The sequence below is a fragment of the Stomoxys calcitrans genome, chromosome 3 (assembly GCF_963082655.1).
Source record: "Stomoxys calcitrans chromosome 3, idStoCalc2.1, whole genome shotgun sequence".
In the NCBI taxonomy this organism is placed as follows: domain Eukaryota; kingdom Metazoa; phylum Arthropoda; class Insecta; order Diptera; family Muscidae; genus Stomoxys; species Stomoxys calcitrans.
The window spans coordinates 199,460,485-199,482,002 of record NC_081554.1 but is presented as its reverse complement, the minus strand read 5'-3'; the positions used below and the strand labels follow the sequence as shown (position 1 = coordinate 199,482,002).

The window sequence follows — 21,518 nt, the reverse complement described above, 5'->3', positions numbered from 1 at the left end:
AAGTGTACATACAAACCAACATTTGTATGTATGAACACCATTCTGCCGCCTATACACCAACCTCTAAAACGTCACCGACACCGACACCATCGTCAACGTAGCGGTTGGCGAAACTAACACCGCCACTGACTTTCTAAAAGACTCACGATTTACTTTTGTTGTTTGTTGCCACTACATTTCTCCCTGTGTATTTTCTAAGTTATTGCTGTTTGTTCTCAGTGTTGCATGTTTGTTATTGTTGTTGTGACGAAAATATTCTTTTCTTGTTGTTTTTGCATGACAAAGGATAGCCTTTGTTTTCGCTCTATGTCCTCTCGATTTAGTTCGCTTTAAGTTTTTGACTATGGGTAAGAAAGCTTTTGGGAGGGGGTGTAGTGGGCGGTGGTTGTTATGACAGTTCCTTAGTGTGGCAAGACAAGGACAGATGCCAACAAGACCTGACTCAGTCTGGTGTATGGCAGGCGGCAGGTGTCGGGTGGCTCGACTGGCCACAAGGTAAATGCTAACGCTTATAGATAACTACAAAAAGCACATCTCGCTATCACTATCCCACAACCACTATTCATGGAACCATTCATTCATCCATCACCACTACCCCCATACTGCCCCCAAGTATTCTATCTAGTCTTTGTTCTGCTTCTTGTGATGTTACCCTCCTTCTGGTTTTCTGTGTCCATGTTCTTCATGCCTTTCGAATTTTGATATACTGTTTTGTGTGTGTGTGTGTGTGCGTCTATTAAATAATTTTTCATGTTGTTGATGTTGTTGTTGTTGTCGTTGTTACAGGAAGCATGCATTTTTAGAAAACTGGACGACTGATAGACCAACATACGCAATATGCATGTCTGCTTTATACAGTTGACCTCGTACTTCCCCTCTCCCAAGGGGGATGCCTACGAAAATAACTACGAAAATACGCATCATATCTCATGTCCAAAGGAATTTTCAACTTTGTGCACCTGCCACGATGCACTGGGTCAACCGTCTGTTTCCATTGCTAAGGTACTACCCATGCGTTCCTCCAATTCTCAAATACTATACGAAGGATATAAAACAAATGCCAAATCAAAACACTCACTTTATGCTTGCTTTTGTTCGACACTTTTTATGGTGAGAGTAGCCCAAGTGACGCATTAGCCAAAACTGGCAAGGACTTCCTGTTCAAACTTAAATGCCCCACATCGAAGTTTGAGTACACAAAACTATGGGAAATGACATACGAAAACAAAAGCCAATTAAACATTTACAAACACATGGTATGGGCAATGTCTTTGAGTCGATCAGTTAATCAGCTGACTTTCCATAAAAGAATCGAAAAGAAAAATCGAATTAACAACCTATTAGCTGTTGTCTGGTCCATTGTTTACACTGAGTTTTTTTTTGTAATTAACACAAACAAAGTATGAAAGTTATTAAATTTGTCTGCAAGTTCAAATGAGTTGGGCAATAGGAAAGCAAAGCTTTGGAGAGTTAATTATTGATATTATGGAAGGGTATTTGGTTATGTTGTTTAAAAAACACCAACAATAGTTTCAAAAACTAAACTGATTATAAAGGAGAAGGTATAAATCGGCATTTTAAAATTGTTAATTATGAGCTTACCTTTAAAGTGCCTAAAATAGGAATTTTTCTCATATTCCTTGCAATCCGTACAGCTCCCCCTTACCGTAAACAGTGTTTTTTGCGCAATATTTCTAAAACACGGCAATGAATAACAGATCGAAATATTATTTGTACATATGTATGTATAAGTCACTGCACACAATACATCAAACCTAAATGAAAGAAAAATGAACAAAAAAGAAGTCATGAAGAATCATTTTAGTATTAAAATCGAATTTTTTATTTTCGGAGGAAGGTGTGAAAGACGAGTATGTTCTTCATAAAATTCTACTAAAAGACATTGCATAATAGGAGCCCTTATACATATACACCTGTATTCATAAAACTTAATGTAGATTTCAAAAAGGTTTATTTGACAGATTTCCTTTATAGAACTGTCGTATAATAAGAATAAGGCTGATAATACATATCGCTCGTGTACTTGTAAGCGGCATAACTCCAAAAAATTGACTTTGATTTTGAAAACGCATTTTTGAATGTTAACTTCCCTTTACGTTCAAATAAAAAAAAAATTAAACTAATATTAAAACAAATTTTGTAAGATAGCAATATGACATTTTTACACAAGTTAAAGTGTTAAAGATATCAACTGGAAAAATGCGTTTTTAGAGTTACGTCACTCATCCAGTACATGAGCTATATCAAGAATATAACAGGATCCTCTTTGGAAAAAGGACGAAATGATTTTTGGCTGAAGTTTGTGTATTTATATCTAATTTCACCATAAGTTTCAAAATTATCGTTATGTGCGGAAAAGTAAACTTTTCACAAAATTGCAATTATTTATATACCCACCACCGACGGATGACGGTGTATTAATTTTGTCATTCCTTTTGCAACACATCGAAATATACATTTTCGACCCTATAAAGTATATAAAGGGTGATTTTTTTGAGGTTAGGATTTTCATGCATTAGTATTTGACAGATCACGTGGGATTTCAGACATGGTGTCAAAGAGAAAGATGCTCAGTATGCTTTGACATTTCATCATGAATAGACTTACTAACGAGCAACGCTTGCAAATCATTGAATTTTATTACCAAAATCAGTGTTCGGTTCGAAATGTGTTCATTCACCGTAACGTTGCGTCCAACAGCATCTTTGAAAAAATACGGTCCAATGATTCCACCAGCGTACAAACCACACCAAACAGTGCATTTTTCGGGATGCATGGGCAGTTCTTGAACGGCTTCTGGTTGCTCTTCACTCCAAATGCGGCAATTTTGCTTATTTACGTAGCCATTCAACCAGAAATGAGCCTCATCGCTGAACACATGAATGAACACATTTCGAACCGAACACTGATTTTGGTAATAAAATTCAATGATTTGCAAGCGTTGCTCGTTAGTAAGTCTATTCATGATGAAATGTCAAAGCATACTGAGCATCTTTCTCTTTGACACCATGTCTGAAATCCCACGTGATCTGTCAAATACTAATGCATGAAAATCCTAACCTCAAAAAAATCACCCTTTATATTCTCGATTAGCGTAAAAATATAAGACGATCTGGCCATGTCCGTCCGTCTGTCTGTTGAAATCACGCTACAGTCTTTAAAAATAGAGATATTTTGCGGAAATTTGGGACAGTAAGTTGTGTTAGGCCCTTCGACATTCTTCTTCAATTTGGTCCAAATCGGTCGAGATTTGGATATAGCCATATAGACCGATCTCTCGATTTAACGTCTTGGGCCCATTAAAGGCGCATTTATTGGCCGTTTTTGCTGAAATGTGGGACAGTGAGTTGGGTTTAGCCCTTCAACATTCTTCAATTTGGCCCAGATCGGTTTAGATTTGGATATAGCTGCCATATAGACCGATCTTTCGGTTTAAGGTCTTAGGCCCATAAAAGGCTCATTTATGATCCGATGACGCCAAAATTTGAGACCGGGAGTTATGTTAGGTCCTTCGACATCCTTCTTCAATTTGGCCCAGATCGGTTCAGATTTGGATATAGCTGCCATATAGACCGAACTCTCGATTTCAAGTTTTGACCCCATAAAAGGCACATTTATTGTCCGATTTCGCCGAAATTTGGGACAGTGAGTTGTGTTAGGCGCTTCCACAGCCCTCTTTAATTTGGACCAGATCGGTTAAGATTTGGATATAGTTGACACACAGACCGATCCCTCGATTTCAAGTCTTGGCCCCATTAAAAGCACATTCATAATCCGATTTCGCTGAAATTTGACACAGGGACTTATATTAGGCTTTTCGACATCAGTGTCGTATATGTATATGGATATGGCTACCAAAAAAACAATATTTTGTTCTACAAAATTGAACAATGACTTGTACTTACTTTACCTCTCAATATCCGTGTCAAATTTGGTCCAAATCGGACCATATTTCGATAAAGCTGCTATGGGGGCATAAATTATGCATTTTCACCGGATTATGACAAAAGGTTGTTTTCATATATACCCGAGGTGGTGGGTATCCAAAGTTCGGCCTGGCCGAACTTAACGCCTTTTTACTTGTTTGACTATCTGAAGTGTCAGTTTTGGCCACATTTAAAAAAGCCCAAATCGGCCAGAATACTTTATTTAAGGAGCTCAGTGTCGAATTTCTTTACGACCGAAGAAAATTAATATGCCAATATATATAATATATACATATAAAGAAGCATCTTGACTTTCAGTCAACTTCAAAGTGATTCCAAATTCGATGCATACACAGAAAAATACAAAAATCCGATCTCAACATGAAATTAACAAACGCAATTGATGTTTTAATTGAAAATGCATAAAAAACAAAAATAATATCAGTCATCGTTTTTGAGAACCGAAAATTTGGAAAATTATGATCAATTAAGAAATTATTTGAAATTTTTCCAAACTTCAATTACTTTAATTGAAAACTATACTTATCTATTTATTTATTTATTATTTTTTTTTTTTTTGCATAATATAATTCGAAGCCACATGATGCCGATTTGAACAAATTACATAGAACTAAATTTTTTTTAGAAATAAAATATAGATCAAAAAGAAGAAAACACAATTGTTGGAGATATTACCCACACTTTAATTATAAGAATTTTATATTCTTGTTGTGCGGGTGTAAATAAATAAATTACAAATTACAAAATAAAAATCAGCACACTGAACTATAAAATTGTAAAAGAATTATTGACAATTACATAGTAACTTAAAATTGGTAACAAAAAACGGGTTTCTAATGAACTTGCTTGAGTAAGTTATAATTATAATTAAAAACAAGTAAAAGCGTGCTAAGTTCGGCCGGACCGAAGCTTAAATACCCTCCATTTGTCAAGTTCTTTGAATAACTTTTTCAAATAGAAAAAAAAACAGTCATAGAAAAACACGACCTCCGAAATTTCCGTCAAATCGGAGGCTGAAAAAGGTCAAGCTGGGGGGTCGGTTAATATGGCAGCTATATCAGGTTATATACCGATTTAGACCATACTTGAAACAGTTGTTGGAAGTCACACCAAGTCACAACGACATATGCAAAATTTAAATTCCATATTAGACAACAATTGCGCCCTCTAGAAGCCCAAGTAGTCTTAATCGTGAGATCGATTTGTATGGCGGCTATATAAGGATGTGGGCTGATTTAGACCATACTTGACACAGTTGTTGAAAGTCGAAATAAAATACTTCATGCAAAATTTCGGCCAAATCGGATAGGAATTGCGCCCTCTAGAAGCTCAAGAAGTCGATACCCAAGATCGGTTTATATGGCAGCTATATTCGGTTATGGAGCAATTTCAACCATTCTTAGAACAATTGTTGGAAGTCATACCAGAACACTTCATGCAAAGTTTCAGCCAAATCGGATAGGAATTGTGCCCTTTAAAGGCTCAAGAAGTCAAATCGAGAGTTCGGTTTATATGGCGGCTATATCAGATTATGGACTGACATGGCACAATTATTGGGAGTCATACCATAACACTTTACGCTATATTTCAGCCAAATCGGATGAGAATTGCGCTCTGTAGAAGCTCAAGAAGCCAAGACCCCAGATCTGTTTATATGGCAGCTATATCAAAATATGGACCGATATGGGCCATTTACAATCCCAACTGACCTACGATAATAAGAAGAATTTGTGCAAAATTTCAAAAGCCTAGCTCTATTCCTTCGAATGTTAGCGTGCTTTTGACAGACGGACGGTCGAATGGACAGACGGGCGGACATGGATGGTCGACTTAAAATATCATGACGATCAAGAATATATATACTTTATGGGGTCTTAGACGCATATTTCGAGGAGTTATAAACAGAATGACGAAATTAGTATACCCCTCACCCTATGGTGGAGGGTATAAAAATATTTTAAATATAACATGAAACTACTCAAAATGTCTGAGCACTGTTGTTGCGTAATTAACTCAAAATGTTGAAGAAGTTTTTGAAGAAACGCGTAGTTTGAAAACGAGAAATCGTTTAATGTGTTAAAAAGAAGATTGTATAACCTGGTAATCCTACCATGAAATCGTTTGTTAGGTTAGGTAAGAGTGGCAGTCCTTGACAGACTCACTTAGACCATTTTTTAAGTCCATTGTGATAAAACAGTAGCGACAGATCAAGGCTTCTGGCGGGAATCGAACCCACGACCCCTGCACTGGTAAAACAAGCAGGGCTACCGGGGCGCTCCGGTTCATATAACCACTTGCAAATGTGTGTGTAATGCAAAGGTATTCGCATGAAGTCGAGTTGATTGGGCTTTAAAAATTTTGCAGAAAAATAACAGCAATCTTTAATCTTATAAAAAAAACAACCTAAAATGAAACGCAATCTCAAAGAGAATGAGTATCGGACTTCTCTATTCAGTCAGTGAGCTTCTTTTTTCTCATATTTTCGACAGTTGTGCCAGAGTATACTTCGATGTAATAAAGAATATGCGGCATTATCAACGCGTCAGAATTTTTCTTTCAACGGTGGGTATACCCTCCTAATGCTGCCAACGTATGTAAGGCACTGCGCCAATTGGTATGGCAGCCATGCAAAAACTTCTCCACAAACAGGTGTCGCACTGCGGCACGCCGCTGGGCTATATAAAAGGAGGCTCCTTATCATTGAGCTTAAACTTGAACGGACAGCACTCATTGATATGTGAGAAGTTTACCCTTGTATTTTAATGGAAGGTTCAAGAGAAATTTGCATTTGCATATTAAAAGCCTGCAATCCCATGACAGCCGGTTGTATTACCGGATTGACCCGATGGATTCTTTCCTCGGCAAGGGCTGCCATCTCAGTGTACAATACACTGCTACAACAACAACAAAAGCCTGCGTATTTCTTATCTTCCGTTACCTATTGTCGAACTCGGTGTTAAATATCTCTTCTAATGTCTTTTTCTTACTGAAGTGCACGTTTAATGACAATATGAACGAAAGAATTCGACAAAAGTACGAACGACGAGCTTTGAAAAAAGTGGGATTAAATTGAAAATGTTCTGAAAATTGAACATAGTAACATAGTTCTCTCCACATTTGTTCATTAATGCAAGTATGTAACAAGACCTCCTCGAAAAACGCATTTGAATGTTTAGCCATCGTTTAGCGTTTGTGCTTTATCGACATTGTACGAATTTCAAAAAATCTTCTGCTCGCCCGATTCATTTTGTCAAAGTGTACGTGTATACTAATTTTGAGAGCATAATCTCAATCTGTAAAGAAAGTACCATTTTGAATGTTTTAGTACCCAATATTTAAGAATTAAAAAATCTCCAGTCGCCTTATATATACTGCCAAGATGTTACTATATAGAAATTTTGAGAGCTTTAGCTCAATCCGTAGAGAAGGTACCATTTTGTACGTTTTAGTACTTAAATGTTCAAATTTCAAAAAATCTCAAAAATTGATATATACTTTCAAATTGTACCTGTATGCCAAATTTCAATTTCAATCTAGAAAGAAAGTACTAAAAAGTACCAATTACAGCACTTAAGTACGTTTTCTTCCACTCCTGGTTTCAGCATCTCGTATTGGTACAACTTACCGTTTACTGTAAAAGTAAATAAGCTATTTCGAATTATTTAGTACTTTTTGGCACCAAAATGTACGATTTGTGAAAAAACATTTAGTCACCTTTAGTTAGTTAGTTCTAGCTTAATCCGTAAAGAAACCACTATATAGTGGCAAATGCGGTACTAAACGTACGTTTTCCCGTTTTCAATACTATTTTTCATAATTTTTCTATCTACCCCTTTTATTTCGCAACAGCATTCATTTTTGGCAAATTTCAAAATTCCAGCTCTATCCGTTCGCCTTGTTCAAGTTCACCCATTTCGTACATTATTGATACTATTTTTTTGGTACCTTAATGTACAAATTTCTCAAAACTCACCCAATTTATATTGCCATAGTGTACCTAAGTACCAAAATTGAGAGATGTAGCTCAATTCGTAAAGAAGGTACCGAAATGTAGCAATTATGGCACTAATCGTACTATTGAGCATGGCACTAATCATACGTAGCATGTCCGCCTATAACGCTGAACGCCTGGGTTCTAATCCTGGCGAGACCATTCGAAAACATTTTTAGCGGTGGTTTTCCCATCCTAATGCTGGCAACATTTGTCAGATACTATGCCATGTAAAACTTCTCTCCAAAGAGGTGTCGCACTGCGGCACGCCGTTCGGATTCGGCTACATCATTGATATGTGAGAAGTTTGCCCCTGTTCCTTAGTGGAATGTTCATGGGCAAAATTTGCATTTGCATATAAGATTCTGCCCAGCAGAACTTAACTATTTTAACTAACCTACAAAACTCTAAGACCCATAAGCTAATCGCTTTTCGTTCCAAGTTTGGGTAACAGGAAACATAAAAGTATCATTAAAAAATTGTAAAGTTTTCAAGTTTTTTTCTTGTCGCATTCATTTAACTTATTAATTAAATTGTGCAAAGTTTCCAAAATCTTTTCATAAATGCACTCGATAGGCAAGCCGTGAAGGACTAAAACGAAAAAATCACCCAGCACAAATCTGTTTTTGATCATTTGGTCGAATTGTCGGCAGTCGTAATGGAATATTCCAATTCGACATACATAATAAGGGTCTAAAGTAAAATAAAGCACTTGCAGTGACATTGAATGGATGTTCAAGTACACAGCAAAATGAGTTTGGCAATGTTGATGTATTTGTTGTTCGCAGCATTGATGATTGGTTTGTATCGGAACAGTGAAAAGTAAGGCTTTCTTCTCTCTTACAGCGCTGAAGATAGTTAGAGGACTATTTCAAAACAAAAGCGCGCTCTACACCGTACTCAATAATCGTTGGGTATGAAGAACACCTAAATCATTTTGACAAAGGTGTTGATGAAGATGTATGACGTATGAGAAATCACGATCCACAATGCCAGTCAAAGTGTTTTAAAAACAGCACACACTTGCCTAACTTTTATAAGTTCTTTGCTATGCTATACTTTAATTAGAAAGCATTGAATACGATCTCGAGCTGGAATATGTTCGAAAAATCACGAAAAGATTTTAAAGATGAAAAAAATAAAGTTAATATTTGTGCACGTGACTTTATGAATAACTGCTCTGTTATTCACAATGCATGTATTTCTGTAATTGGCCACACTTATTTGTGAGAAATGAACTACATAAACTTGCACTGAATATCTAACCTGAACTTATTTGTACTAGATACACGTCGTTTCCATAAAAATTTCTCTGCACTCCACTTCGCAGTATTTGCATTAAACAGCGGTAATGTACTAATGGCTCTTATGTCGGATGTCGGATCCTATCTACTTCAAATTCCTCATACCTTGTAATAAACTCTTCATCAAATCAAACTTTTACGAATGTACCCTTATAATGGTTTTATATTCAAATATATATCAGTTTTAGCTGTATACTAATTTCAAAGAAACCCTGTGTTTGGATTCATTTTCTTGAGCGTACTACTTTTAATGAGAGAGCCGATTTGGCTACAATTTTTTTTTTTGTGAATAATATGACTTTTGAATTATTTACTACAAATGATGGAGATTTAAATTTTGCAGACATTTGGTCCCAATTTTTAATGTCAAATTTGTATACTTATCATAAATCTCATTATTTGATGTCCATATTGTACTGAACGGCCTACACATCCTTTTAGGGGGGTCAATATCGACGCCAGCATTAGGAGGAAAAACCGCCTTTGACAATTTTTTTCTGATGTTCTTGCCAGGATTTGAACCCGGGCGTTTAGCGGTATAGACGGACATGCTAACCTCTGCGCTTCGGTGGCCTCCAAATGCCTGAGACAGTTTAAATGAATAAATAACTTTTTTTGGAATATAAAATTAAATTAGCATATTGTAATGTTAACGAAAAGTTTTCTTGATATTTAAAATGCATTTTTAAACCAGTAAGGATATACAAGATATTTACGTTTTATTTTATATGTGTTTATATCCACACAACATCTTACTTATTTATTTAATGAATACAGCAAGATTAACATATTTTAGTCATAGTGCACTTTAGATTAAGGTGGAAATTAATAAAGTTAAAGAGAAGAAAAGTAAAATTTTTAAACAACAAATCTCGAAAAAAATGGAAAGCCTTTTCCGCGTTGCTGATGTTTTAGATATTGTGAGGAAAGATATTCCAAAGTCGTATGGTACTCGTATGAAACAGCCATTAATACTAGGCGCCTCCTTCTAAAAGGACAAGTTTCCTTTCTCTTCTGTATGTCAATTTGTTGTTTTTTTAGGTGTTTGTTTCACAATGATTTTATGTCAGAATAATAGAGATCTAGTTCTTAGTAGATTATTGACGCTATAACCATAAAAAAAACTAGGCAACTGAGAAATATTGTGAGTCCTTCCTATACCGTAGATATACTTAATAATGCTATTAAATACCACATTTAATTACCTTTGGCTTAGTTTCTCTTGATTTATTGTGATATCCGGGAAATAAACCATTGGCTACGGCCCACTTATAGACACACGACAGGTCCTAGTTGTGTTGCAACGCATTCACTAATATTATTAACAGAGCCGCTATGAAATAACTGAACGCCATCAGCATACATAAGGATATTTGGGTATGGAACAGCTGGATAGAAAGATCTTTGCGTAGAGCGAAAAAAGGAGTGGACCAACTATTGAACATTGTAAAACTCCTTTGGGCTGTAGAATTGGCTCTGATATTGAATTCCCTGCGTACACTAATTGTAGCCGTTTCCCTTAATATGATTGAACCAGTTTTATAGGAGTATTACTGAAATTCAAAAATCTTCTGTTCATCATATAAGGAATAACTGAACGGCATCAACATACATAAGGATTTGGGTATGGACCAGCTGGGTAGAAAGATCTTTGCGTAGAGCGAGAAAAGCTGCGGATCAACTATTGAACATTGTGGAACTCCTTTGGGCAGTAGAATTGGGCCTGATATTAAATCCCCTACGTACACTGACTGTAGCCGTTTACCTTAATATGATTGAACTTGGGATTATCTTTTTTGATCTTTTCCAAATAGTCGAGATGAATGAAATAAGGTAGAAGGTAAGAAATTAGTATTCTAATAAATCTTGGGTCAATATTATCAAGACCCATAGCACTACACTTGACTGACTTATAAATACGTAAAACTACATCATGCGACACACTTCTAAACGGCAATAAAGATGCGTGTTTTCCACTATCCTATTAGTGTCTTGGTAGAAAGTGGACTCTATATCTAACGTCGGAATATCTACAAAAGATTTTTTTTAATTCATTGATAATTCCATGGTAATTAGAAATGGACTTGTATTTGCCAACTCCGGTATCGTTTATAATCCTCCACTAGCTTTTCGTGTCTAACGCCGAATATTATATTAAGAAGAATAATATTGTAATTATGCATAATTAATGAGTGTATTAACTTTATTTCTGGCTGTGCGGAATTCTTCATGAAGTTCAGTCGTTTCAAATGAAATCCTTAGTAGTGGAATTAACCCAAGGATTAGTATTTGATCTGTTCATTTTAGTTCTAATAGGGACTGTTGGATAATAGATACGTCCAAAGTAATCTTGAAAAAAACTCAATTTCTCATCGACAGACATAAGGTCATATATTTCCAATAAACTTTCGCAATCATCCAAATTTTTCCTCTCCATATTCTCCTACACATTGAAATTTTAAGCCAGATAAATCAAATCATATTTTGAGAAACAAGGGGTAGATATTTGGTAATGGAACAAAACATTGGAGGTATTATTCACAAAGAATCTATCCAAAAGGGTATTTATAGTTGACAAGAAATGAGTGGGATTTCTAGAATTGGTAGAAAAGAGACCCGGTATTAACTAATTGTCCGTTAATTGCGAATTTACCAGAATTTTGGAGTTGAAGCCTCCAGTTATAATAGCATCGTTACATGCCAATGTAACGTCGTTCTTTATCAGATCTAACTACAGAATATTCGTCTAAGTTTTTCAAGCTATAGCAGTGTATAACCGAGTCTCGGAAAGACATATTATGCCAATTTCCTTATTTTCAAATATATACAGGGCGCCAGAGAAACTTACTTATTTGAAAGGTCAATAAAAAGCAAAGCTGTCTAGCGTTCGAAGCCATCAATACAACTTCCAACAGATGCACTGAATCATTTGTACCACGGAAGTAGTGTAATTGTCGCAGAAAAAATGTCAGTCATTACATAAAAACACATGCATGGGGAAAAGTACAGTTAATAGACAGGGTTGTCGAACGTGGTTAATGTAGTAATTGTATCATAGAGGCGTTTTCGCAATTAATACGATTCTAATACAACATACCAACGCACGGCCCTTGAAGCCATCACACCTAAAATGGTTGAAAAGTCGTCTAACCAAAGACGATACACGTCCGATAGTGGTTGGTGTGTGTTGCTATCTCGGGCTTTCGTTTTCCATTTACAAAGAAAATCTCCGATCATTGAGCTCGTCTCGAACGAGAAACAAACAAAAACAAAAGTAGTTTAGTTATAGTTTTAATTATTTTTTTCTTTGAGAATACAAAATCCCAAATTTTTCATGCAGTCTTGAAAATACCATTGGATAAATGGCGACCCCATTGCACTGTTTAAGACCCCCATGGCACTGGTTAAGTCAGTCCTACACTGATTAAGTCGATTTTTGGAATTCGTGTCCACTCTTTGCAGCATTTCAATCGGTACTTTCGCAATGGCATCACGAACGTCGTTTTTAAGGTGTGCTATGGTACGTGGTCGATCATCGACATAAACCAGGGATTTCAAATAACCCCATAAAAAGAAATCGCACCGACTCAAATCTGGAGAGCGTGCCGACCATTGCAGATCGCCTCTGAGAGAGATGAAGTGGTCAGGGAAATGTTATCGCAACAAATTCATTGTATGTGCTGTTGCTCCATCCTGCTGAAATCACACGTTTCTTACGTTCATTTCTTCACGTTTTCTGGGTGCTGGGTCACAGAGGTATCCCAGGGAATTGTAGAGTGGACGTGCTTGCGAGACTAGGACATGGGAACTGGGATCTGTGGGTATGCCTCTAGCGATGTGTAAGCTAAGTCTTAAGGATCAGGCCCGAAGGGTAATGGATACAGATGGTGAGGGTTGTGGGCATTCCAAAATTATGTGGCCTGGTCAAGACTTGAAGAGGTCTAACACTTTACGATCGCTGGCTAGAATGAACGTCTCAATCTTTGGGTCCGTCATGACAGGTCACTATCTGATCCGAAAACAAGCTGACAGACTGAAGGTTGACAGTAACGACTTTTGTCGAAGCTGCGAGGACATCGAGGAAGAAGAGACTATAGAACATCTGCTGTGTGTGTGTCCCGCACTGGCGATCAGAAGGAGTTCCACTTTAGGTTCTGAATCTGGATGGTTCAACGGTAGGAACAGCCATCTTCCTTCTCCTGTTCCTGTGGTATCACAATGACGGAAAACGTCTAAGTGAGTCTTATGGCAGACTGTCGCTTAAACGCAACCTAACCTTCTTCGCATATAGGACTACGAGCTCACTTATGTAAAATCAGTGCGGTAAGTGATAGCATATGTAGGGCATGCGGGGAAGGTAATGAGACTTTGGAGCATTTCGGTTGTCATTGCCCGGCTTTCGCGTCTAACAGATACCGGCACTTAGGTGGGGACACAATACCAGACATGAACCAACTTAGTGGAGTGGTATTGAAAACAATAAAAGATTTTCTAAGTAGCACGGAATTCCTAACTTAAAATTTTCTTTTTAAAATGTTACTTTATAGTTTTTAAAGAGCACAATAAGCCGATTACTGGCTTAGGTGCATGTCTATAGTGGCATGGGGCTGATTAATACCTGCACCCTCTTTTCAACCTTACCTAACCTTTTTCGAGGCTTGTAAGAAAATCTTCCTCAATCATGTTCCTGCAACAAGTTGCTTTCACCTATAATAATCTGCGCGTTCTTTTTCTTCAAAAAAAAAAAAAAAAAAAATAAGAATAATAAATAAGGACCAATTATTCCCATTACCGACATCCACACCAGACAGTAACTTGTTCACAATAAAGTGGCTTCTGATGAAGTTCCCGCGGATTTCCACACACTCGAAATGAGTTAACCCACGACAGAATTGAATTACGATCAAGAACGAGTCTGTGAGGAGGAATTTCAGAGCAAGCGGGGAAGGCACGTTGCGTAGCAACAAGTGAACGGCCCTTAGAAAAAAGTCTCTACAGCGATGAGCCGCTGCTTCCTATACCAGAGCATGATGCCAACTGACTGGGGGAGAGAAAAACTTGGGTCTTCCCCCCTCGACCTCCTCCCCGCCCAACTCACCGCTCTGGAATTACTGAATTTCTTAGTTTTGTTGAAATGCGCAGTAGATTTCGAGTAACGTCTTTGGAATCTCTCTCCGCACTACTCATGAGTGTCATAGATAGTAATAAAGTAAAGTAAAGGTAAGGCATAACATCGGCATTGCGTTTGATAGAGAATATTCCTGCTTGAAATAGCCAAAAAAACATAAATAAGATTATTAATGTTTTAGGAAAGAACGGAAAAAATCTTTGGAATACTAAGTTGTAAATTTGAGAATATATAAAAAATCAGCAATATTATGAACATTCGTATTGTAAGTCTGTCTGGCTCTGAAGTTCTGTTTTAGGTATTTCTTCCGAGGCACGATATTTATCAATACTTTAAGGTTGAAATATGCATATTGGCTCGTCACCATTGAATCGTCCTATATAGGCTAATCCTCAAAATGTCTATGCAGACTTAATAAGACCTTTCTCTTTTAAGCATATCACATTTTGCGGAAACTTGTAATTTGTATTGGAGAGATGTTCGCTTATATAATATTGACCTGAAGACAATACAATTCAATAATTACTTACTATTTTGCATCTGAGTAAAATCGTTGACCTATTTTTTAACATGCATTCAAATTTAAACTATTTGAGCTAAACATGTAAGCATATGTTGTTGTTGTTCTTGTCAAGTACTTCAAAAGTTGTACACTGTATTCACAAAAATTTACTAATGAAGCATTTAAGTGAACAATAGTTATTAAATAATAATTGTATAATGAACTCACTGTATCATTTTGTATTCTAAAATCGTCCATAGCAGCTGAATAGTTAAGATGCAATTCTATACTTTTCTATGGTACCCCATTGCCACTTTTAGTGCTATTGTCAAAGAAAATTGTCATTGATTCGGTTTTATGGCAATCGGTTCCAGATATTATCTCGTAAGACCCTAAATCAGCGGATCGTTCTTATGGCAGCTATATCAAGATATAGTCCGATATAGCCCATCTTCGAACGTAACCTGCTTAAGGACCAAAAATGAATCTATGCGACGTTTCAGCTCAATATCCCTATTTTTAAAGACTAACGGACGGAACGTCTGTCAACAGACAGACGGACGGACATGGCTAGATCGTCTTTGATTTTTACGCTGATCAAGAATATATATACTTTATTGGGTCGGAAATGGATATTTCGATGCGTTGCAAACGGAATGACAAAATGAATATACCCCCATCCTTCGGTGGTGGGTATAAAAACTGCAATTCAACTGAGATATAATAAGCATTTAATTTTAATATTCTTTATTTTCATTCATCGATACAGTGCCGGATATCGTGTTTGTTTTTATTGAGTTTGCATCACTAAGTATGCAACTTAATTACAAAATTTTTAAATCTCACCAATATTAATTTGAACATGTCATAGGGCAATGTGTTGTAACTAGTGTATCTTAAGGAAAACTTCTAACATATTTAATTAGCCAAAAGATATAATGAATTAAATAAAATTTCAATCAGCAGATTCACAACGTGCCAAAAATCCGCGACACCAATTAAGAAATGTTTATTTTGCTCGTTAGTTTTGAGGACTTTTATGACCATTTTTCAAAATATGTGTAGGTATCCACGCCAAACTCTTTCTATTATCTACCGTAGACAATAAAATGACTAATTTTTAGTAAAATGTATAAAAAAATGTTTTTAAATGCCTTTCCAACAGAATGTCTGTCCAATAGAACTTTATCGATTTATTTTATTATATGATGTTATTATTTTGCGGGTGTATACAGAAATTACAAAAAGTGGGGTTATTAATTGGTTAAAGTAGGTCAGACCCTACAATAACTTATGCTAACTGAAGCTTATTTAACCCCTTAAAGGCTATCAATGGTTTGTGAAGGCAAATAAATATTATTAGTTGTTTATAAAGCCTTTGCAACTTTTTGTGAATTTTGGCCGTAGCGTTAAGAAGGGTTGCCTACTTCGACAACCTATTACTGTCCAACTCTGAAAGCCTATGCCCGCCCTTCTCCACAAATATCTGAGATGTGCGGTGTTATATGTATATTTATAAGAAAAAAAAACTTATTTTACCAAATATCATTGAAACATTTTATGAAATTTGGAGTTCTTTGGCCATTTTTTTAAGCACAAAACTCAAAAGAAAAAATGATTTTAATGTTCCTATACTGTGGTAAGCAAACCAAATCTAGTACCCTGACGAATTGTCCTCTACGAAACGATGGCAAACCAAAATTTTTCTCCATCTCTTTCAGACTTTGGTTGGCAAATTATCTCCAACAATAGAAAATTGCTGTAAATTTGCAATTAGAAATACATCAATTATGGTCCCCAGAGTAGACTAAGAATTCCGTTTTCCAAACGTTCTATTTTTCACTCTGTAAGTGTATACACTACATACATGTGTAAGTGTATCTATCTATTTATATGAAACGAAAAGATGATGCAAACAATTACGAGTTGAAAGTGTGAAGAACACAGGATTATTATGCAATAAGAAGACAGAAAGAAATATCAAACATTTTGTAATGTTATCATTGGTACTTATGAAATACACAACAAGAGCATACATACTCATGTAGTAAAATCGAAGAAAACGTTGATGAGTAATGTGAAAACTGACCAAGAATACATATTTATTTGTTTGCCATAGGAAATTTGTATTGATTGCCCGAAAGGAATGTCCCGATCGGAGAGAGGCCACATTAGAAGTGGCACGACGACGTTCACCCGGTGTGCCTTCTAGGATAATACGAAATTAGACATCGCAATAGAAAGTGGCACGCATGAAATAAACTATGTGCTGCGTTAAAAGAAGGCAGGAATGCGACGAATAGACGGCGTCTCCTTGGCAGTGGAGAGTGCCTTTTATTTGTTCCAGAGCAAAGCGTGAATAAATGTGGCGAAACTATCGACGGAAAGTAAAGACGAAAATGAAAAGATATATTTTTAAGAAATGCCACACCAAGTTATAACATTCCAATGTATGTATATGTCCGCAAAATGAAAGTGTCGCCAAAAGCGAAGAAAGCCGATACCGTTTGACAAAGAGTGAAAGTGTAAAGGTAACAACAACACAACGGCAACTAAATCTTGCTTTAAATAAATGTTAGAAGTGAGTTTGAGCATTTGCTTAGCTATATGATCGGAGAGTTGAGTAAGCACTATATAGAAGAGAGCGAATCTAGACGAAATATCAAGTTTATGTATCGTCTTCTGGGTACGTGCGCACAAATACGATTAAACTGGTGGTTGCGCAAGCGAAGAAGACGACGTCGACGCAAAGGTCAACGCAGCAGACAACAGAGGCATCATCACCGCTGGAAAGAGCAGAAACGAACGTAGCAGTTGGGAGTGCGGAAAGACGATCGACCGGATCTGTGCGAGTGGCTGGTAGCTGGTTGCTGGTACTCTTGGTACTCTGTGGCTGCCGGTAGCTGGCAGAATTGGGTATTTTCAGGTTCATATATCATTCTGTAAGAGACATTTTAATGAAATTTTTAGAATTATCTTGATTAATGAATACAACCAAAAACGACTTTAGTTTTACATAGGGCTCCTGAAGAACGCTATTTCTGTTCTTCATTGTGCTCGAACGAACGAACGAACGAAGATACGCTATTGCAACAAAGACGAACATTGTCGGGCCGATCCGATCCGATCCGATAACAACGTAACACAAATCGCCGTAAATCGTTCAACGATAGATATTATTTTGTTGCATCCCCTGCGATTGTATAAAATCAACGAATAAAGATGCAGGCTGCATTGATGCTAAGATCGAAATCTCGGGTGGCGAGAAGAAGAAAGCTACGAAAATTAGGTGGAAGACTTGAGTTGCCTAGTAATGTAGCAACCAAAGAAATAGCTCCATTTCCTCGTTATCCGCCTGAGTCATGGGTAATATTTTTTTCTTTAACATCAAACTCTCTCTCTCTCTTCTTCAATAAAACCAAAATCAAATGGAAATCCACATTATATTCTCTCTCTTTCTCTCTAATACCTACTACTGTTACTATTGTTACTTCTAACGATCTCTCCATTCCCCTACCCACCAACCTTAAACCCAGTTGTCTAACCAACTACAAACTAAGGGCCAATATAGTCCTTCTTATATATTTCTCCACTGAACGTTCTCTCAACATTATCAAAATATTTTCCTACTCAGTATAGTTCATATGAATCTCTCTCTCTCTCTCTCTCTCTATACATTATAATTTATTTTTAGTTTTTTGTTCGTTTCGCTAGTAGATGATACAAATTCAAGTTATTTAGTTTTCCCTTAGAATAAATAGCAATGTTCCGAGTAGAAAGAACTCCTAGTTTCTCAACCGACCTTGGTTACACACCAAATGCTTTTCGAAACTTCTCAATACTCAATTGGCCATTGGCGATCAATAGTCGCATCTCTTAAATTGCTTCCATGCTATTCTTGTTCTTTTCGCCCCTTGAGTTGCAATACAAATAGACAAAGAAAAATCTCATATAAGCGTAACAATAGCATACCACCACCCACCTATACCTCTGAATAACTATTTTTCAGCCTACTTTCCCCATTCTATCTCGTGCTCTATGCCTCTTTCTCTCTCTCTCCCTCTCTCACACTATCTCTCAAACTCTATTCCCCTTTACCTCACTCTCTATCTGTCTCTCTCTCTCTCTGTCTGACTCCGAAACTGCCTCACTCTTGAACTCTTACCCTAATTGTCCCTGCCTCCTTCTCAAAGTAGTGTATTATCTCCGATATTTGACACATCACATTGAAAAAATACTCTTTACCTTCCTTCCCTACTTTTGTAAAACAAACCATCTGAGCCAACCAACAAAGTAACCAAATGAGCAATTTGTGTAGATTTCAGCACTAATCTTCACTTTTACTTTAAGTTCTGCTAGTAGACCATACAATAAACCTCAGCCCTTTTAATTTAGAGAAGCCAACCTCTCCACTGCTCCCCACACCAGCCCCTATAGAAAGAACGCGCCCTTTCATTCAGCCATCACCAACAGACAACAACCATGCAAAGTATACTTAATTATGCATTACCAACACAAATACATGCATACATTCATACATATGTACTTGTACTTGTAGATATATACATACATGATGTGACCAAGTTTAATTACAAATTTCTTTTTTTCCATCTCTTCTTTTGACTCTTGATTCGAACGAAAACGAACATACCATGCGCCGGTGGTCAACTCAAAACCTACCTGATGGTTGCCATTTATCATCAACTACTGTCACTAATGTGTCAACGGTGCGGTGCGTTGGTGCAATGTGGTGCGTGCGTATGTCCGTGCGTGCTTGTACATGAACACCCATCCGCCGGCCCAATATTGTGGGTGGGGCAATATTCACGCGAAATCTTTTGTCAACCGTCCGAAATCACGCTAATTCACAAACGCATATTCGATTAAAAATCCTGTGTCTTGTATTTTCCTCTGATGCACGACGATCCTGTGTCGGTGTTGCCACAATAACATACTCGTTTCCTCCATTCCACCAAAATCGGCAACGCGGTCAATTAACACACGTGTTAAATGACTGAAATGTCTCGTCGGATCGATAACCACATTATGATACGTTTCAAACACCATCACCCCGCCACCACTGGCACCAACGCCACCCCCTTCTGTCTCTGTAATATATTGAACCTATGAACCCTTCAACAACTCAAATCAATCATACTTTTGTGTTGCCATCAATGCTCCACGCTCCCTTCAACATTATTTAACGTTTACACAAAAATTACATACGGCTCATAATGAATTTGACAGTAAGTTCTGTGCTAGGAAATGTTCCTTCTCCTCCTCTTCATTTACTTTATGGGTTTTGATTGACTCCTCGTTTGATTGGTCTTGATTTGATTTCTTTTCACCTTCCTTCTTTCGTTACTTGCGTTAGTTATTCTCTTTTTGACAAATTTTCTGTTACTTCTCTTTCATTGAAGTAAGTGTTAGAGTACAGTGAAAATGCTTGTAAATATATTTATTTTCGTAGTTTTTTGTGGAACACAGCATCGAAGTTGACTTTATTTGTAATCTATCGGAAGCATTTAACGACAACAGGCACACCCGTACACCAGAACACGGATCCTGCATCCCCCAGAATTGTTAATTACGAATTGAAATTCGAAACGATTGACCGAGCACTGGTCAATCGGTCATCATATCATCTCCACCAATACCACCACCAACTCCTACAATTAATTGCCCATTCCGTCATTCACATGCTTGAGACATATTCAAAACAAACGTTCAATTTTGCATTTGTTTTGTGTATGTGTATCTCGCAACTCTACAGATTGGGTAGATAAGTGGATGGCACCTCGTACGTCACCAGATGCCAATTGCTGCTGCCTGCCGTACGTCGAAACATTAGGTGCTCGACCAAGTCATTCGATTTCGCTTACCTAACGATCGAAACTAACTTTTGCGAGGGAAATGTTTATTGTGTGTGTGATCTCCATTGAGCGCGTTGCGATATGAACATTTCTCATGAACTTTGGTTTGGCCGATCGTTAAGTGCGCGTTGTCGAAGGAGGTGATTGGGCTCACTTAGGCTTCCTCGAAGAGTTTTTAGTATTTTTCGTTAAATGACAAAGCATGCGTGTTGTTGTTAAATGTATACAAGGAACGATAAATTATAAATATCCTGATGCAATGCAAACACTCACCCACACATGTAAACATACGGCGAGAAGTATGTTTTCACTCATACATACATACGTATGATTTACAAGCATTTTCCCTACTTTGATTTAGATACTTCTTGAATTCTCTAATGCTTATGGCGAGAACTTCACTGTCTTGAACCAACCGGCCAGACAAAAAAACCCACCCCACCTTAAATCCACTTCCACTTCTACTTCATCCTAGCCAAATGCTAATATCCACCCACTGCGCCGTATCCGTTCCCAGTAGTTTCGTTTATTTCGTTCAAAATCACGCTGAAAAATGAACACTGAACTTCATATTAAAGAAAACGTGGAGCACCTACAGTTTACAAGTCTAATGCATATGTATGTGCGAACATGCTATATGTTTGCACACCAGTGTTTTTACCCACACGCAAACCACAGAACACAGAGACACGTCATAACAAACTTATATCACAAAGTAATGTATTAAACACCGCCCGCCAACTGCTAAACTT

General features: G+C 37.1%; 1 protein-coding gene across 2 annotated transcripts in view; it reads left to right on the top strand.

Moving 5' to 3' along the window:
- The window catches only part of LOC106082856 (uncharacterized), a 60,285-nt gene that overhangs the window by 2,393 nt on the left and 36,374 nt on the right, over positions 1–21,518 (top strand). The window lies entirely within an intron of this gene.